Source organism: Tachypleus tridentatus, chromosome 9 (assembly GCF_004210375.1).
Source record: "Tachypleus tridentatus isolate NWPU-2018 chromosome 9, ASM421037v1, whole genome shotgun sequence".
NCBI classification, from domain to species: domain Eukaryota; kingdom Metazoa; phylum Arthropoda; class Merostomata; order Xiphosura; family Limulidae; genus Tachypleus; species Tachypleus tridentatus.
Window position 1 is genome coordinate 54061810 of NC_134833.1, and position 20872 is coordinate 54082681.

Below are 20872 nucleotides of genomic sequence, written 5' to 3' on the forward strand. Positions count from 1 at the left end.
AATATTATTATTTATTAAAAGAATTGTATACTTTCTCCGTTAACCAGTTTCATGTTGAATTAACCAACAGTTCAGATAAGCACGCAGTAAACAGGGAATTTTATCATGATCCATAATTATCTAAAGTAACACTTTGCCCTTATTCCACAAGATTGACTCACGTAAACTTCGCTGGTTCCTGATGAAGTAAAATATGTTGAAAGACGTAATAATCTATGATTTGATTCGGCCCATTATTCCTTGTTAAGTCTATTTAACAGAACGATATATTTTATTAGTAAGTCTACGTTAACCCAAAGCAAACACATAATTCAAGCTTTACTTCAAAGGGTTGAACTACTTATAAGTAAAATATTCAAGAAAACATTATCCAGACAATTTCACAAGCATGTATGAGACTTTCGACAAACAAATAATCAACACAAAACGGACTTGTTTATCATCATGAAACGATCAAACTACTTATAGTCAGTTTACACCAGTTTCGTCCTTGATCCAAAGTAAAAATAGTTTTAATTACTTTGTGGTCCTGTTTCCTTATTTGACTTACACGTTTTTGTTATGATGTCAATTAATTATATTAAACGTCACACAACCATCTATAACATTCAGAAATAAATTCGGCCCAGCAGGGCAAGATAGTTAAGGTGCTCTACTCGTAATCTGACGATCGCAAATTCGAATCCTCGTAACACCAAATATGATCGCTTTTGTATCTGTGGGGGCGTTATAATGTGATGGTCAATCTCACTATTCATTGGTAAAAGAGTAGACCAAGAGATGGCGGTTGGTGGCGATGACTAGCTGCCTTCCCTATAGTTTTATACTGGTAAATTAGGTACGGCTAGTGCAGATAGCCCTCGTGTAGTTTTGCTTAAAATTCAAAACAAACAAATGTTCATGCGTATCAAATAAACAGAACTAAATTCAAATAACTGCTATGATTTTTAATGAGACCATGAACATAACGACCTTATACCCGGTTGTTTGCATATTAATACTAAGTATTTTTATTATTTTATTAGGCAAAAGTTGTTTCAACTTCTAAACAACTCATGTGAAAGTTTTTTACTTATATTCATTTACATACGAATAGTGTTTCATATTTAGGCCTAGCATGGCCTGGCAGTTAGGGCGCTCAACTCGAAACCTGCGGGTCGCGGATTGAGATCTCCATTCGCCGAACATGTTCTCACTAAGGGCAAAATTATGCGAGCGGCCAAATGAAGAAGACGATAGTCTTATAATCGTTTTATATATTATATAAGCCATTCAGTCGTGGGTCATATTCGAAGGAGTCATATGAAAAGGACAAATTTCTTACAAACAGATACATTAAAGGTTATTTAATTTAAAAAATCCAAAAATGTGTGTTACATTTAAGTATTCAACATAATATGTCTAATACCTAAACACTGTGATTTAAACATGTGCCACTTTGTAAAGAGCTTTATAAACTGTCTAATATATTCTAAGCAGTTGATTATAACAGTGCGTTGGCTTTGACTGTGCATGTAATAGTATTAATACATTATATTCTGTTGTTGAGCACAACATCCATTGGTAATGTGAGAATAATAGATTCTGTTAGTGAACATACTATACGTATTACAGTATCAATCCATTGTATTATATTGGTGAATACATCGTCCTTTGATAATACAATGTATTCTGTTGGTGAACAACCGAGCGTGTAATAATACCAATACACTAGGTGGAGTACCCGCTCTCTAGACGGAAGTTATGTAAACTCATGATTAACGAAAGGTTATCTTAGGACATGAAATATTGCTACCCATACAAGTAACTGAAAGATTTAATTGTAAATTTATTGAAGATCCAATTACAGAAGGCGCAGTAGTGGTAAGAAATCCAGAAACATCCATAAAAAATGTGAAACCGTACATTTTCACGTATCTCCGTATGAATCCAACAAACCTTTATGACAACATTAATGAAGATCCATCAGTAAGGGGAGAAGTAGTGATGAAAAAGACGCAAAAACACAAAAACGCCCATAAGAAAATACAAAAGACAAAACAGAAAATCTATATTTATCTCGTTATTACATTGTGAAACTTCGTGCCAAAAGTGGTGAATCTCCATCTAGACAGGGCGAAGTACTTATGAAAAACGTAAAAACTGTAATAAAAACCGCAAAACGCAAAATGCAAGACTGAAAACTTCTATGTAACCTAATGAAGCTCCATTCCAAATTTGACAAAAATCCATACTCACCCTGCGAATTAGATACGTGAACATACAACAGACAATACTATTGTAGTTGTATACATTCTATTCATATATAACACAATGTCAATTGATAATATAAATATAATCAATTATGTTGGTGAACACTGTCTAACAGTATCAATACATTCGATTCTGTTAGTGAGTACACCGTGCATTCATCAAATAAATAGAATCGACGTTGTTTGTAAGGATTACATTAGCCTCGGCAGATGGAAATCGGAAATCAGTATTATTTGTCTGATGAATTATTTGAAATATAATACTCAGTTACTGTAGATCTCTAATAACTCACTTTAGTTAAACGTAAGTGATTGCGCAACGATATAAACTGTTGTCATATCCTCATGTTTCGGTAATTTTTGTTTGATTTCAACACATTATTGAGATTTTAGAATTAGATGATGATATATGTACAAGTTCAATAAGTACATAAAACTGCTCGTTTAGTCACTTTCTTTCCAACGTTGAATTTATATTTGAAAATACAATTTTTAGACGTGATTTCAATTTTATGCATCGTCATAATTTTAGAAGAAAATATTACTCATTGTATTATTGGCTACGTATCCGAAAAGCAAAATGTGATATTGAGTATTTCATTTTCTCGCCAAAGTATATTATTCATTGTGTGTTTCAATGATTTCAGACGTAAACCACAGAGCGAATCATAAATTAAAATACTTAGAGTTTAATCAATTTAAACTAACGAAGGAAAGCAAAGAGTCGTGTATTACAAAACTTCATATAAAAATGTACTTCAAATTGCATTATTATTATTGTAATTGCACGAGACCATGTATATCAATATGTAGCACGAATTATAAATTTTAAGAAACTCATTTAACAAACTGTTTTAGTTTGTTTTACACAGATGCTGACAGTTTAGCAAATGAGTCGCCAAGGCGTATTGAGAATTTTGAAAGGGGGTTTGTTATTATTATTCACTTTGGGCGTCAAATCTAGAAAAAACAACTGGCTGAGAACAATGAAGTTAAAGTTGGCTGAACCTTACACCACTTTACACTGTTTAGTGCTCTTCAAACGTTCAATATAGATTAATATATTTTTAATGAAACTTGTACTTTAGAAATGACATAGTTGCGTGATAACTAGGAGAAATACGACTCAAAAATGAATTATTTATACAACCGTATACAATTAACTTGCCAGTTACAACGTGACGTAATGTAATATAGATCTTCACTTCGTACAGCGAGTAGACAGGGGCAACATTGTTGACATTTTGCGCGTTCCAATTACCTAATGGTATTTGTAGGAAGATCAGTGATAAGGTTTGAGCACCAAAATATCACATGATGTCAACTTACGTCAATTTGCTGCCCGCTTTGAGTATTAGTTGAGGGATTTACATAAAGGTTCCACCCATTTCCTTATTTGTACTTCCCTATGTAGATGTTTACGACCAGGGGTGTTAAAAGTAACTATTTTTTCAACAGTTACCAAGCCCATGCATCATGTAGAAAAGCATGGAGAAACAGGTAGCATAACACAACTGGATATCTTAATAATGATAGCAATAATAGTGTTGGTAATAATAATAAATCCTTCTCACTGATTTACAGTCGTCTCAAATTTCCTAAGGTACAATGTCTTGCTTTGAATATGTTTAAATAAATTTTCAATAGAGTCGTTATATTGTTTATTCATGAGGTGCCCACACACTCATTGCTGTTTATTCATAAGGTGTCCACACACTCATTGTTGTTTATTCATAAGGTGTCCACACACTCATTGTTGTTTATTCATAAGGTGTCCACACACTCATTGTTGTTTATTCATAAGGTGTCCACACACTCATTGTTGCTCCTTATTTATTCGAATTTACATTTTTTTCATCTTAGCAATTTTATTCCTAACGAAGTTTTTCTATTTGTGCTAGTGTTTTCTCGATTCAGTTATATTAATTTAGTTTTGCTTGTTTTACTACTTAAATGCATTTACATTTTGAATTTACAAGGGTAAGGTAATTTAGGTTTTGTAATGAAATCAGTTTCGCTCTAGTAAGTTCGTGTTTACAGTATTTTGCGTGATTTAAAAAATAAATAGAAGTCGGTAGACTTGTAAAGATGTATAGCTTTGTAATTATTTTCGTAGCTTAAGCTTTAGGGTTAATTTGGTTCAGTCATATAACGAAAATTGTTTTCTGTGCGTAAGCCTCATGAGCTTAGTTATAAGAAAAGATAGAGCATTTGAGGTAATTAATAATTTGATTATTTATGTTGTCAATGCTTTTTATGTTCTATTCTTGATGACGTTTTCGGAAAGTTTTTCAATTTTTTTATATGAAATAATTCCTATAAGATTTAAAATTTCTATTATATTAGGTTGAGGAATAATTCGTGAGCGTTTTTAAATAATTTCATTCAAGCATTACATGGAAGACTATACAATACTTCAATGCATGAACACATTACACCCAAAACATTTATTATGATACTTTATTTCATGTAATACTTAGGTATATAGTATGCATTGTTTTAAACGAAATTGCAAGATATTAAATGCGAAAAGCAGATGGTGTCGAAAATGCTCGATTTTGTCCACTTGACATTCCATTTAATGAGCTGAAAATGAAAGCAAAAATTAAAGACATATGAAAATCAAACACACCATCTATTAGAGCAAAAAATTATCTACCAAATGACATGAAATATTTTGTGAAAGCGTTTTATTTATGAATATATTTTTGTAACTTGAAAAAACGCTCACGAATTATTCCTCAACCCAATAATATATACCATATCGCGCTTCCCCCCATGTCCCAGGGGTAAAGTTTGAAAACTTGTAATACTAAAAATCTGAGTTGTCGAATTCACAGTGGGCACAGTACAGATATCCCATTATGAAGTCCATTTTCTCGTCTTAATGCTTGTTATAATAATTTTCTGTTAAGCATGTTGGCTTACTATTATTTTAGGACAAAACACTGTTTACCTTTTTCATAGTTTGAGTTATTAAAAAATGCTTTGTTACCAAACTTCAGGGAGTTAACCTTCAACTTCGGTTTTTGGAACACTTATGTAGCATTCGAAAGGTCCAGAGCTCAAATTTTACACGTGCGAAACGCAAAAAAGGACACTTTTTAAAGCTGAAAGTTTTCTGCATATCTACTTGTTATTCCAGAACTGACTGTAATGTGAAACATAAAAAATAAAACCGTCTTTCAAAAGATTTACTGAGACTTCAAAATGTCGAAGCTTTCTTATATAGCAGAATAGTTATATAAAATACTCGTTATACTCTAATAATCATAAAAGAAATGAACTGGTTTACGTGACTTTATATCTTAATAAAAGTGTATTGTATGTCATTTTGTATATAATTCAAAGTTGTTAATACCATCTGCTATCGCTCATAATTCTGAACAGATGAGGCAGTCAGTCAACAGAATCCTACCAGCTATTATCAAGAACTGACCATAACGCATCCACAGCTTAATTTTCGAGGAATATTTTGTAATATTGTATGGATTCAAACATAACTTACCAGCTATAAAATACAGAGCTCTGTCACAGGACTAAGTCAGCCACAATATGTTCATTTTTGTGAAAAGGGTATATAGCTGTTTATCAAAAAACAACAACAAACATAGCTCGGGATATTCACTACATGAGGCCAAGCAAGAGGTACTTGACGTTGAATAATAAGCATAGAACCAAGAACATAAATTCATATGTACAGATAGATTAATAACTAACTAGATAGGTAAATGAATGATGTTCGTAAACAGACGCATGGGTGGGCAGTTTTTTGAGTAGGTGGGCGGATTCACTGATAGATCGGTAGGTTAGGTGGTTAAGCTATTAATAGCGTGGAATTATGGGCGTTTGATGGTTGGCTTAGACATTGAACGGATAGGAAGTTGTTAGAGTATAGAAATCGATGAGTGCTAAATTACAAAACCTTTAGCAATGAAAACGTGATCTTCTCAATACCTCGTTATAGGTTGCTACAAAAAATAACATACAGCAGCTATAGAAAATATTACCATTGCAAACATTTAGCTAGAAGCCGTAACCTGAAGAAAACAAATATTCGCTTTCTTTTAAGCAAATTAGAAAGTTACAAGTGAATAGCACGTAGGTATTAAGTTGTATATTGCTGATTTTAAAGATGTTTTATTGTTGTGTATTGTTGATTCTAAAGGTGCTTTATGAGTAAGATGAAATACTAGGTGTACCATAGACAACAATATTTCATGCTAAATGTACAATCGTGTTTTATTTTAAAATGGATCAGAGAGAATTTCTAAAGGATTATATATTTTCTTTTCCTTCGCACGTCAGTTAAAAATCAAAGTATTTAATAAGTGTGACGAATTTACTGTCGTATACTTGTTTTAATATCGTATTAATATTGTTTGTTTTAGTTAAATATATGTGTATAAATGTATGTAACTTATATTGTTAAATGTGTATAGCGAAATTTTTGCGTATTCATTAAATTTGTAGAAGATTCTCGAGTGTAAAAAACCAACAATGTATATCTACAGTATATGTAAAATGCTGATGAATGCCAGTACTGCTGCCAAATGAACTTTCGAGAACCTCGCCTTAAAGTTTAAACCAACGTGCAAAGAGACAGTTTTATACTGTTGTTGGTTTACTACAGATAGTATACTATAAGCCTCGAAAGCTATATAACTGGTAAACGCTTATTGATCGGGAAACTACAGATACTTTTACCAAGACCATTTATAGATTTCGAACATTACAAACCATTCAAACTTCAGAGAATTAACTTCGGATGTTCGCATTTCTACGGGGACATTAGATATCTTCGTCGGTAAAAAAAAAAAAAAAGTTTGTAAAAGGCGTGGGGCCAGCCAAGTACTGAGAACTAGTTAGTTACCAGTTTCGTCAAGTGTACAATATTATCTCCAAATTAATTTGTTCATCGTGAACCGTCAATAAAATATTCAGCTCAACACTAGATAGAAGACAATGTTGTTTGTAAGTTTGTACACTTTTTGTACATAAATCATTATTTGTAATAACCGTCATTATCAGTTGTATTGTTGTTTGAATATTAAAATATATTTGTATTAAGAAAGAAAACTATGTGTATCACTCTTGTTGGTAAATATCATAAAGTTGATACACAACGACATTTATTTAATTTTTAAATCAAATTACAATTTAATTCACTTTCAGGCTATTTGAGATAGTAACATGTAACAAGTAATTATAGAATATTCAATTGACTGATCTCATGTCATTTTTTTCATAAATTGACTTGTTCGATTTGTGAAGTTTACATTATAGGACAGCTTTATTTAACAATAAAGCAATATCTGAACAAATAATTGTCGTATCGCAAAATTATCCTCGTTAGCGTTTTGTTCAGACTACTAAGTCATCTGCTGGTTGTGTTGTTTGTTCATTTTTATCAGAAAAGTAATTTTAAAAAAACGCTAACAGTGTATTTAATAACATGATTAACCTTAAATATAACTAGTATTGCAAACTTTTATTTCATAATAAGACTTTTTAAAGTTAAGAAATAACATATTCTCAGAGAAAAAAGTAAGCTCTTTATGATACATATCACGTTGTATGTTCTTTGTATAAACAACTCGAAGAAATAAGTGGTGTTATTATGACAAGATAAAAATGGGTCATTTTTATCCGTTTATAACATTTAAACTAAACAAGAGTGTTTATGTATATGAGTTATTTGGAAAGGTTTGGTACTGTATGGTGTTTCAGGCGCTTGACTTAGGTTGCGGGTTCGAATCCCCGTCGTCAAACAAGCTTGCTCTTTCAGAAATAACAGCGTTACAAGATGACGGTCAATCTCAATGAATGTTCAAGAGTTAGTGGTAGGTGTTTGGGAATACCTGTCTTCCCATTAGTCCATCAATGTTATATTACGAACAGTTACTTGAGAGAAGATCGACTCCACCAGGCAAAACCTCTCCAAGAATCACCGATGGTGCATTAGCATCTGAAGTACACTAACAGTCATAAACGGGCTCGGAACAATATAGTTTATTCCATCCACCTTAAAGGGTTTAATAAGCATGTAATATTATTATTACTTCACAAGCCCCGGCATGGCCAGGTGGTTAAGGCACTCGACTCGAAATCCGAGAGTTGTGGGTTCGAATCCCCGTCATACCAAACATACTCGCTCTTTCAGCCGTAGAAGCATTATAAAGTGACAGTCAATCCCACTATTCTTTGGTAAAAGAGTAGCTCAAGAGTTGGCGCTAGATGGTGACGACTAGCTGCATTCCCTCCAGTCTTACACTGCTAAGTTAGGGACGGCTAGCGCAGATATCCCTCGTGTAGCTTTACTCGAAATTAAAAAAAAAACAAGTCAAACTACTTCACAACGTCTTAAGTGCTTATTCAACTTGAAGAAAGCCGTGCATGTCCATATGGTTGGGGCACTAGACTCGCAGTTTGAGGGTCGCGAGTTCCACTCCACGTCTCACCAAACATGCTTTCCCTTTCAACCGTTGGGGTTATAAAGTTCCGGTCAATCCCACTATTTGTTGGTAAATGTTTCACTGATAACTAATTTAGGGGTTACTAGCATAGAAAGCCCTTGTACAACAGTGCGCGAAATTCAGCACAAACCAATGAAATTCAGAAAGCATTGTTCAATGGTTTTTAAAGTTTATAATGTATTGGTTCCTAATAATATGGGAATTGTTCGCATTAAAATCGCCCCTTTATTTAAACGAGAAAACCAGATTCGAAATTGAAAAACAAATAGAGAGAAACTAGGTACTAAGTAATATCAGTATGCATCAAAATGATACTGGCATTCTCCGCTACTAACATTTTGTTACATTTATATATAAGAAAATAATAAGAGTTTCTGTCACAATCATTTCTCCAAAAATAATTTTCTGGACCAATATTTACATAACATGGTTATTTTGTTTTGTTTGGGAATTTCGCACAAAGCTACTCGAGGGCTATCTGTGCTAGCCGTCCCTAATTTAGCAGTGTAAGACTAGAGGGAAGGCAGCTAGTCATCACCACCCACCGCCAACTCTTGGGATACTTTTTTTACCAACGAATAGTGGGATTGACCGTCACATTATAACGCCCCACGGCTGGGAGGGCGAGCATGTTTGGCGCGAGTCGGGCGCGAACCCGCGACCCTCAGATTACGAAGTGCACGCCTTAACGCACTAGGCCATGCCAGGCCACAACATGGTTATTATTGAGAAAGTATAAAATCAAGAAATATAATTGCATTATATAGTATTGTTTGTCTGTTTGTTTGTTTTCTTATAGCAAAGTCACATCGGTCTATCTGCTGTGTCCATCAAGAGGTATCGAACTCTTGATTTTAGCGTTGTAAGTTCGCTGTCCTAGAGAGAGCCTTATGTAGTACTATCGACTGTATTGAAGAGGATATAAAATTTACTTAAGAATGAAATGTAAAGATATTTTAAGTCAATACAAGGCTATATTGAAAATACGAATACCAGTAGCAAAGAACTAGTATAATAAGATAGAGTCACTATGATATCTCTGGAACAATAATTTAAAATATCTAATGATAAAGTATTGTTTTAGCCGATAAAAAGACAAATTTACTCAGCGAATGTCTTGAGAATTGAAGCGAGACTAACTGAAAAGTATACGGAATTTCGTCAACGTAATTGTAAAATCATTGTTATTTCAATGACTCACATGTCATTGACTCAAATTCGGTGTCTCTTTACTTAATTGTGAGAGATACATGAGGTATGAAGAGTCATTTAACTGACCCTGTAATGACAGTCACTTTCATAAGAAAAACTTTTACATCTCTGGAACAGATGTGTATGTTCTCACCACTGACCAAGAAATTTGAAAATATATATATATAAAGTTTTGTATACACATGTATTCGTATTAAAAATGGTAGGTAGGATTAGGACGTTGGTATGTTTTATGATTGATGACCAGTCACGAGGATATTGGCTAGAATTCATTACACCTTTTACTTTCTTAGAAATAGAAATATTCAAAGTCCATAACACTTGAGAGAAATATTCTTTATGGGAGATTGAGATTACCATGGGTTACACATTAAAAGTACGATCATGGGTAATCCAAGACAGATTTTAATATCTAGGACATAAATATTTGCTTTATTTAATTCTATAAATAAATGAATATCTTAAATAGAATAGTAAATGAAGAAAAAGAAGAAAGAAGAGTGAAACTTATTTGTATATATTCTGTTTACGTCGGCCTTTAGTCCATAAGTATATATATTCAAATCATAAGAACTTATGAATGAAAGAAGACTGTAATCATATGTCAACTGCACTACATATTCTATATGCACTGCCAAAGAGGACTTTTGCACAATACCAGGGCTTATCAGACTGGTTGAGGTGAAACAGATATTATCAAATTAAAAGCAAATGAGCGGAATTTTGGTATGTGAGGGATCCACCCCAAGGACGTTCAGGAACACATGTTCTCCTTAATCCGTTAATAGTAATTGTAAAACTGCGGTTTTAGAAATTGAAAACATCTGTAAAAAGTAAATTAAACACATTACAGTTAAGGTTTTAAGTGGAAATAAAAAGATAAAGGAGATGTTTGTTTGTTTTATAATTTCACGCAAACCTACATCAGGGCTATCTGCACTAACCGTCCCTAATATAATAGTGTCAGACTAGAAGAAAGGCAGCTAGTCCTCACCGCCTACTGCAAGCTCTTAGGTTACCCTTCTACCAACGAATACTGAGATTGATCGTCACTTTATAACGTTCCCATGACGTAAATTATTGAACATGTCACAGTTGAATAAAATGTATTTATGTTACCAATGTCGATAGGACGAAAATTACCACGTGGTTGAGGGTTTGGTACACTGGCAAGAACTTACAATTGTTAGAAAAAAAAACGAAAATAGATTCGGATAATTAAAGGAATTTGAAATCAGGAGATACTATGACAAGCTATTACACATACGTCATGTTATACTATAGTTAGAGTATTGAACTCAAGATACACTATGGCAAGGCATTACGCAAAAGCTATTTTCTACTACAGCTGGAGTTTTGATATAATAAGTGAACCTATTACATGAAAGTTAAGTTGTCCGATAGGCAAAGTATGTTAAAGGTCACTTATTGCAGTTTTGATCAACTTAACAGTAATAAATTAAATAATATAACTACATAGGAATTACAAAAATAATGCAGAGAAAGTAAATGGGAAATACATAAACAGAATTTATTTTAGACATAATGATGAGGAGTTTGGGTAAGCTTGCAAAATTTGCATAAATGTTTAGAGTATATGTGTGAGAAAAGTGTAGGTTTCACTATCAGTTGCGAACATTTCAAGTTTGAAAATATATTCTTTATAAGTTTTGTATTTTAGATACAATATTCGCTTCCTATATACTTCTTCTTGTTTTTCTTAGTTACTCGAAAAGAGGTATTGTTTCTCTCAGAAATATTAGTACATTTCAAAAAGATATTCACAACCACATCGATTGGTCCAAACATGAAAAACATTGTACAAGGTTGATTTAAAATAAACATGATTTGGGAAAAAAAATAAGATGTGAAAAACGTAAGGCACCAATATAGAAGCTTCGTGTCTTGCTGCATTCTGGGGAAAAAAATCACTTTTGGCAAGGTAAGAGCGTTATGAAATATGCTAGGTTATAAATTATAAATGTATATGTTTATAAAATCAAGATACACACTATGTTTGATGAATGTACGCATGGCTTGTCCTGATACCTTGGTTGTAAGCTTTGTGGAAAATATGCAGTGCTTCTCACACCTGATACCATCCAATTCTGTGCATATAAAATAAACACTAAACCCAATATAAAATAAAGAAGACCACAAAATGTATTTTTATGTCCTTAATCTCATTTAATATGCAAGAAACTTCTGCAAACATTCCTTTGGCTAAAACAATTCTTAGACGCTTTTAAGGTAAGTACATCTTCACCCAATGGGATAAAGATAGAACGAAGAGTGTGTAATACTCAGCTGTTATGCAGTGTGAAAGCTTTTAATCAGATGAGTACGAGGTCTTATATAACGTAGCCAGAGAATAAATCAAGGGCACATGGTGACCTGCAATGTTGCATTTTGTTTCCCTACTTCTCGTCAAGTCTCGTCAGTTAAGAGTGTTCATCCAAATTGATTCAATTCTCTTTTCGAAATATTAAAATTTGTGAAAGCTAAAAACCTAAAAGCCTCTCTAATCTTGTCACAATATTTGTGTTTTTCATCGATAAATCAAACAGACACATCAGCTCAGATTCGCAATAAAAAAGAACAATATATATATATATATATATAACTTGTTAAGAAGTTGTTTATTCCCAAAGTAAAGAAATGTAGATTTATTTAAATTCAGTTAAAAATATAAGTATAAAAACAATATATTCAGAAATTTGACTTGATGGAGTTTATAATAAAACATGTTTCTGTTAAGTAATATCATTGTACAGTGGAACCCCTCTAAGCGGCCACCCCTCAGATTCGGTCACCTCTTAAATGCGGTCATTCAATCACAGTCCCTTTTTAGTTTACATAATCCATAATTATGTGCAGTGGAACCTCTCTAATCAGGCCAGTTTATCTGAGTCCCGAAGGTGGCTGCTTTAAAGGGGTTTTACTGCACAACTTAAGGAAGTTCCACATTCCCTTTTTTCTTGTCATACACCCATTCACACAGTGGTTCAACAGCAAATATGATACCCTATAACCTAATAACTTGGTCTTGATACCCATAATGAGTACAGAGCAGATAGTCCATCGCGTATCGTTCATAATTAATACAGAGTAGAATGTCCATGTGTATCATTGTGTTTAACAGCGACAAATAAACAAAAAATAAAAACAAACTTATTACATACAATATAATCCTATTTAAAAGTGTTTCGCTTAAAACCTCTTATGTATTCGTAGTTTAACTACGTTTTTAATTTGTTTGTTTATTGTTATTTTACAGTAACGCTGTTATGTATACTCGTTGCCATCCATTATTTTGAGCTGCCAACAGTGAACCTCAGGTTATTTCTTTATCGGCGAACATTGGTATTGACTGTTACATTATTACGTCCCCACTGCTAAAAAGACGAATATGTTGAGTACCAAGTTCCGATTTCGCGACTCTAAACTAATGGTTAAGAATACCTTAAGAATACCTTAACCATTAGTCGACTTAATTATAGAATAAAATAACAGAAATTGTATTCTCAAAACTTCTCCAAGTTAATTTATTTCTAACTGTAAAAGGTATAATTTGATAAAATAAATAACCTCTCGATCTCTATTATGTTTCTTGTATTCCTGCCAGTTCTGGTATTGTTCGAAATCTCTCGTTGACACTGGATGTAGTGCAATTGACATTGTTATATATTATTCTTTACTTTCACTCACAAGTACTGAGAATTAATAATTAAGCATAGGAATAGCCTTTAGTTTCAATTTGTTTGTTTGCTTGATTTTGAAATTCGCGCAAAGCTACTCCAGGGCTATCTGCGCCAGCCGTCCCTAATTTAGCAGTGTAAGACTAGAGGAAGGCAGCTAGTCATCACCACCTACCGCCAACTCTTGGGCTACTTTTTTATCAACAAATAGTGGCCAAGAGTTTGGGGTGGGTGGTAATGACTACCTGTCTTCCCTCTAGTCTTACTTTGCTAAATTAGGAACGGCTAGCGCAGATAGCCCTCGTGTAGCTTTGCGCGAAATTCAAAAAACAAGCGTAAACTGTGGTTGTGTCATCATGTGTTAAAGACTTAATAGATCTATATGTGTTGGTCATAAAAAAAACAATGTTTTAAACCTATCATTTATTATTATTTACCTGTGATAATTTGTTATTATAATATTTTCTAACAATAAATTATCATTGTTGAACTAATGTCAATAAATTTAAAACCATGTATTTCTGATGCCACAAAAAAATTGATGTTTTTTTTTTTCAAAGCTACTCGAGAAATACGTGGCTAGTCGTCCTTAATTTAGTAGTGGTAAATTAAAGGGAAGGCAGCTAGTTAACACCATCTACCGCTAACTCTTAAGCTATTCTTTCACCAACATATTGACCTTCACCTTATAACTTCCTCACGCCTAGAAGTACAAGCATGTTAAGTAACAGATATTGAACTCAAGAGTCGAGTAACACAACCACTAGGTTGTTGAAGGCCTGCAAAAAGTGAACACCATGTTTGTTTAATTTCACGCGATGTCACATTTAGGGCTCTCTACGCTAGGAATCCCTAGTTTAGATCGGATATACTGGAAGACAGGCAGCTAGTCAATACCACCCACAATCAGCTTCTGACTACCATTGATTAATGAGCGTTACATTACTACACCCCTAAGATTAAACGAACAAACAAATTCAGTGAAGATATTCAAACCAGCAACCCACAGCCCACCTAGATTATTGAAGTTCATCTATTATTATTAATATCAAGTGGTATCGTAATGGGAAGCAATAATAGAAAAGCCATAACAGAAATTATCTTGAACGTTTTACTAGTCATACACCCATCCACAGCTTCTCGACCTCTACCATGTTTCTCGTACCTTTGCCAGCCCCTGGTGTTACGTTTAAGATACCTGTAGCACAAATTACAATAAAAATATTGATATTTTTCTGGTGGTTGTAAGGTTCTCACTTTTTTAGAGGTAGTGCATGTGACAAGATCTGTTATGATGTCACGTGGTAATTAAACTACAGTTTAGTATCTGATAGAGTCTGCATTGTAATCCTTGAACATATTTTCATAGTTCATCGAAATTACTTTTGTTTTGAGTACAAAGTTGTACAATGTTTTGTGTGTGTGTTTGTGTTTTTTGCTCTGTTTACCGCAGCCCCTCAGCAACTCAGCGTTAAGTCTAAAAGCTTATAAGGCTAAACTTCATTACGATACCCATAATGGGCACAGTACAGATAACCCACTGTATAACTTTGTGCTCAAGGAACAAACAAACTGTCTGCGGAAGTACACAAAGACACTTATATGTAATGCTACAATGAGATATTTGCTTAAAGTACTGTATAGTTTTATCTTTTAATTCTATATAAAAGTTCCTATCCATGGCGATTTGATATTTCTGCTCGCATACCGAACATTCATATTTTAAACTACAAACAGCAGCCATTGGCTAGGAACACTGCAGATGTATACAGGTTATCGACTTGTTACAAACACCTACTTTAAAATCGGTTTACAAAGTAATCATATTAAAAGTCCTCGGAAAGCTTGCTTTACAACTTTGTCACAGGCAAAATGACACATCAGTAAAACCAAAGTATTCTGCTTTACTTTACACAACAGATTACTGTTTATTGTATAGTAACACATAACTGTGCAGAATAAGATCTATTTTGTGTAAATCATGTTTTATTTGTTAGTTACTAATAGTTGTCACAAGGGGTCAGACAATCGGTGAAGAGAATCCACTGACAAACCTTGGTTTATTCTTGAGAGGGGGGATTGACGTTAAATCAATTACTTTATTGATTAAGTGCTTTAATGATGCACTCAAAACTCCATACCTCGAGTTTGAAGCAATTAGACGCCAATCATAGGGCCAGATCAATAATCCGATACATTAACTGTAGCCACCGTCTCGCCTTCTCCTCCATTTCTTCATTCTATCTTAATAATTTGACGGAGATGCTTAATTTTCTGACTGGCAAAGGACACAATACTTGATTTTTCTCATAACGAAACACCTTGTTTCTATAAGGTAACTCAACTGGCATAACGGTATGGCTACGAACTCACACCTCCAGAAACCGAGGTTCGATACCAGCGATAAACATAGATCAGATAGCCCATAGTGTAGTTTTGTACTCGAATCAAACAAACAAATCTATAAGGTACAAAAAAACGTATTTCTAGGGTGTTTCATAGACTTCTGTGATGCTCTGTATTTAGCGTAATATAGGATACAAAAGTAACAGTTACGAACAAAATATAGGTTTTCTTCAACTATACCAAATATAATACATCTATAAATGTAGCTTTTTCGTTATTATTTAAGAACAAACATATTAACAAATTGATTTTGTTTGTCTAGTACATAACCTATCTATGCTCTGCCCACCGTGGGTATCGAATGTTACTTAGTGTATTATCCATAACTTAGTCACTAAGTCTTAAATGGGTGTGTTGTTTATACTGCGACCTCTTTACATGATGTTAATACAAACTGGACATTTGATGAAAATATACATTACCAAGTTAAGTTTGAAATAAAATAAACGGAAAATGGGATATGTTGACATTTTATTACTGTTTTTAACATAATATTCAGTTTCGTTTTGTTTTCTAAGCCATCACTGCAGCCAGCGATATCATATGGTCGTCGAAATTGATCAAGATATGTATAAATAGAATGACACACCGAAAACTGTCTTTTTACTTACTCTTTTGTTACAGAAAGATTTAATTCCGAAAGTTAGATTATTTTTGGATGCTGTACAGAACGCAAAGTGAAACGTGTTGAAACCAGTAGGCAGGTCAAACTTCAATCAGAATCTTCACACACCAGAGTCGAACAATGAGACACCGCGAGACAGGAACTTTCTATTTTCATGAACTAAATTTTTTCTAAGAAAACCTACAAGACTACAGAAAAGACGACCTCATCTCGGGGGATTTAGTATTCAACTCAGAAAGGCACAGAATTCGATCTGTTCAGAATTTTAAGAGAACTCTCGTTTCTTTAAAAAAAAGTAGAATTTTTATAGCAAATTGAACATTTATTTAGTATTTTATCAGACTTTGTTAAAACGCTTACCGGTAGCATATTTGTTTTATTATCTTTTGATAATTGAAATATAAATTTTAAGATAAACATGTATATAAGTTTTTGGTTGAAGGGCTTGGTTGAATTTTTAAAATAATTTAATAAAATGCGATTCCTTGGTGAATCATTATTGAAACAAGTTAACACTCAGCGTTCAGTAATAAGTTAGAATTTGAAGTTCCATCCCATGGCAGAAGCAAAAACATACGCAACTTTGCGCTACAAAGCAAGCAAAAGTAAATTATTATGTCAAAATATTAAATTCTCCATTATTTTTCTAGATGTCGCAAACTTTTAACCTTAAAATATATATACGAGGGCTGTTCAAAAAAAATACGCGGACTGACGTCATAAAACAAAATGTACTTTATTTAGAAGTTACAGGTCTGGGACCCTTTCAAAGTACTCTCCTCCCCAACGCACGCACTTATCCCAACGGTGTTTCCACTTGTTGAAATAGTCCTGGTACGCTTCTTTTGTAATGTCCTCCAGCTCCTTCGTCGCATTTGCCTTAATCTCGGGAATCGTCTCAAATCTTCTTCCTTTCAAGGGTCTTTTGAGTTTGGGGAACAAGAAAATATCTCAAGGAGCAAGGTCAGGTGAGTAGGGGGGTGGAGAAGAACAGTGATCGAGTGTTTGGCCAAAAACTCACGAGTTCTGAGGCACAAATTTCGCAGCAACGCGGTGCATCTTCAATTTTTCGGTGAAAATCTTGTAACAAGATCCAACTGATATCCTACACTCTTCAGCAAGCTCCCCTGACAGTCTGACGTCGATTTGCCCGCACCAGGGTGTTGATTTTGTCGACGTGTGGGTCGTCAGTTGACGTGGAAGGACGTCCAGGACGCTCATCATCTTCAATGGACTGTCGACCATCCTTAAAACGTTCATGCCACTTGAAACATGCCGTACGCTTCATAGCAACATCACCGTAAGCCGTGTTAAGCATAGCAAAAGTTTCAGTCGCAGATTTTCCAAGTTTAACACAAAATTTCACAGTGAGTCGTTGCTCCTTCAGGTCATTCATTCTGAAATCCGCCAAACGAAAAAATCGCACTTCACTTAAAACCGCGTAGCTAATACACAAATGAAGATATCTGCAATCGGGAAATGGCGTCGTAATCAGCTGATCTGTGCAAAGCTAGTGACATCAAGCGGATTCCCTTGGAACCAACTGGAGCCGCGCAATTCAAACAGTCCGCGTATTTTTTGAACAGCCCTCGTATAACTGATTTTTTTCATTTATCAGCGCTCTTTCATTCTTATTAATATTTTGTTAATTTTTAGGCCCTTATATGCTAAATGTAACATCACTAAAAAAGTTGCAATTCATTTTTAATTACCATGTTATTAAAATTAACTAAATAAAATTTTAACAGTAGAATCTAACAAATTCCAGTAAGAATATTATTACGCAGAATTTAATACACATTCACGTTTTATCTAAGAATTCCAAAAGCAAAATGTTTCTACAAACAATGGATCTGAGGTATATTAAGCAATTGTTGTTTGTCGTTAATCACAAAGCTATACAATAGGCTGTCTTTGATGTGCCAGCCATGAGGAGGGAAACCCGTAGGTAGCATCATAAGCCTTTAGAATTGCTGCTGAGTAATTGAATTATTATGATAGTTTAAATGAAAGTTTATTATTAATAACAAAACTACATTTACAGTACTACACACAAGAGGTAAAAAGACAATATTTTGTCATTATTTTCATTTTATGGGGCAAATTTTTCCATGCCTTTACAGAATATAAATTTCAACGTACTGTTAATACTTCACTGATCCCTGTTGACAACTGAATGAGCCAGGGTGAGAATACTTATCATTCTTTAGAATTCCCATATACTTGTACCACAAACATGTCATAAAGGTTCTGCTTGAACGAACATACTGATTAAATTTAGAGTCTGAAATAGTTGTCATGGTACCCCATGCAGTGTCTTAACTATATAGAAAGAAGCTTGCAAATAGCTAGCATATGGTACTGGTATATGCTAAAAGGAATTAATTTAATAGCACTCCACAAATAAACCTTGATAAAAACAGAGTTTAATACTTTATGTTAAGTTCTGTCGTTATGCTACAGCCCAAAAAAAAAAAATTTTTAGTGAATTGTCAATAGAGCAGAGAGTTCGCATAAAAGCTTTACGTGATGCTGGTTGGATTCTCTGATAAATTTTTACAGACTTGAAATGCTCCTCAAACACTGTTACGTACACTCTAGATCGTGAGACTGAGACAAGTAAATCTGAAAATAGGAAAGGAAGAGGCAGAACACCTGAACTAAATGTTACTGATGTTAAGTATCTTCGTTTATGCAGCCTTCAGGACAGAAGGAAGACTGACACTAATTTCACGCATGAGATAAACGACTATGTATCAAACTGCCCAAATCTACAGTATCAAGCAGGATCAAGAAGGAGAAGATACTTGGTCGTCTAACAGTTGAAAAAAACAAACAACAACAACCTTTTCTTCGATTTCTAAGTATTTATAAGAGACTTAAATTTCTTAAAAGTACAAAAACTGAACTGTTGATGATTGGAAAAGAGTGTTATAGACGGATTAGTCCTGTCCAGGTTTGAAATATTAGGTTCAAAATATAGGTTGTACGTCCAGCATATGGTTTGTGTATTATTCGTAGAGGACTCTACTAACAAGAAGACTACGATCCCAAACCTATGCAGAAATTACTTACTTAAGAAATAAGTTTGTGGTTTTATTCAAGTGATGATGTAATGGCCCACAAACAGCCTCGTTCTCAATCTAATTGAGCATATCCGGGACTTGATAAACCAAAACAGCAAGAAAAATTAAAAGACACTTTATGGGAGTGTATTAGGAGAATTGGAGTAAAATCTCAAAGAACACTTTGATTAAATATATTGCAACAATGCCTGAAAGACTGTCTAAAATTATTAAAGCGAAATGGGGAAGACATAAAACATTAACTGTTTGATAAACTCAAACATTTCCACTGAGTTTATGTTGTACTGAATATGAAGATTAATAACATTTTGATGTTTTACTGGCATGATTTTTGACTTTGTCCTAACACTTTTCCACAGTATTGTATATAAATATACATTTACAGATTTAATATTGATGGCACAATCCAACTTAAACACCATACCCAAGAACAAACTATTTTGATAATTCAATAATTACGTCACGTACCATACGTGCTACGTGTTTGAAAGACTATTTTGTTTGTCGTTGAATTCTTAGATAGAATATTAAACCGTGTTAGGCTTTTTCTTCCAAATACTTCAAAAGGAAACCTATGCACATTTCACTGGTGAACTTATATTCTGTTTATAATACATTCTAATACTTTAACTACTGTACACCACACTGTATGATGTAAATTTACGGCATGTAATAGTTTGAAAATGTATCTTATGTCATATTATGATTTCAGAAATTGGAATACTTCAGAATATGTCATAGCTGGGAACAGGCGCATATTACTTAAACTGAAGCAAACGTTGTTGAAATGGCTTACAGAAAATGTTGAATAAAACTGACTATTATCTAATTAAGTAAACAGGGCGTGATTAGTAAAACTGGTGGACTATGTTTCATGTCTCATTGTCATAAAATCGTGCTCAGTAAGCGTTTGGGTGTGCTATAAGAAGTTATAGTAGCTCAAGAGTTGAAGTTGAGTACTGTTAATTATCTGCCTTCTATCAGTCTGCAATCTGGAACATACTGAGCATAAACCAACTGAGTAGCTTTGCATTAATATAATAAGTATTCGGACATTTCTTTTTTGACATGAAATATTTTGTCGATTGTTCTGTTTTGGTTGCTTGCGAAATATGTC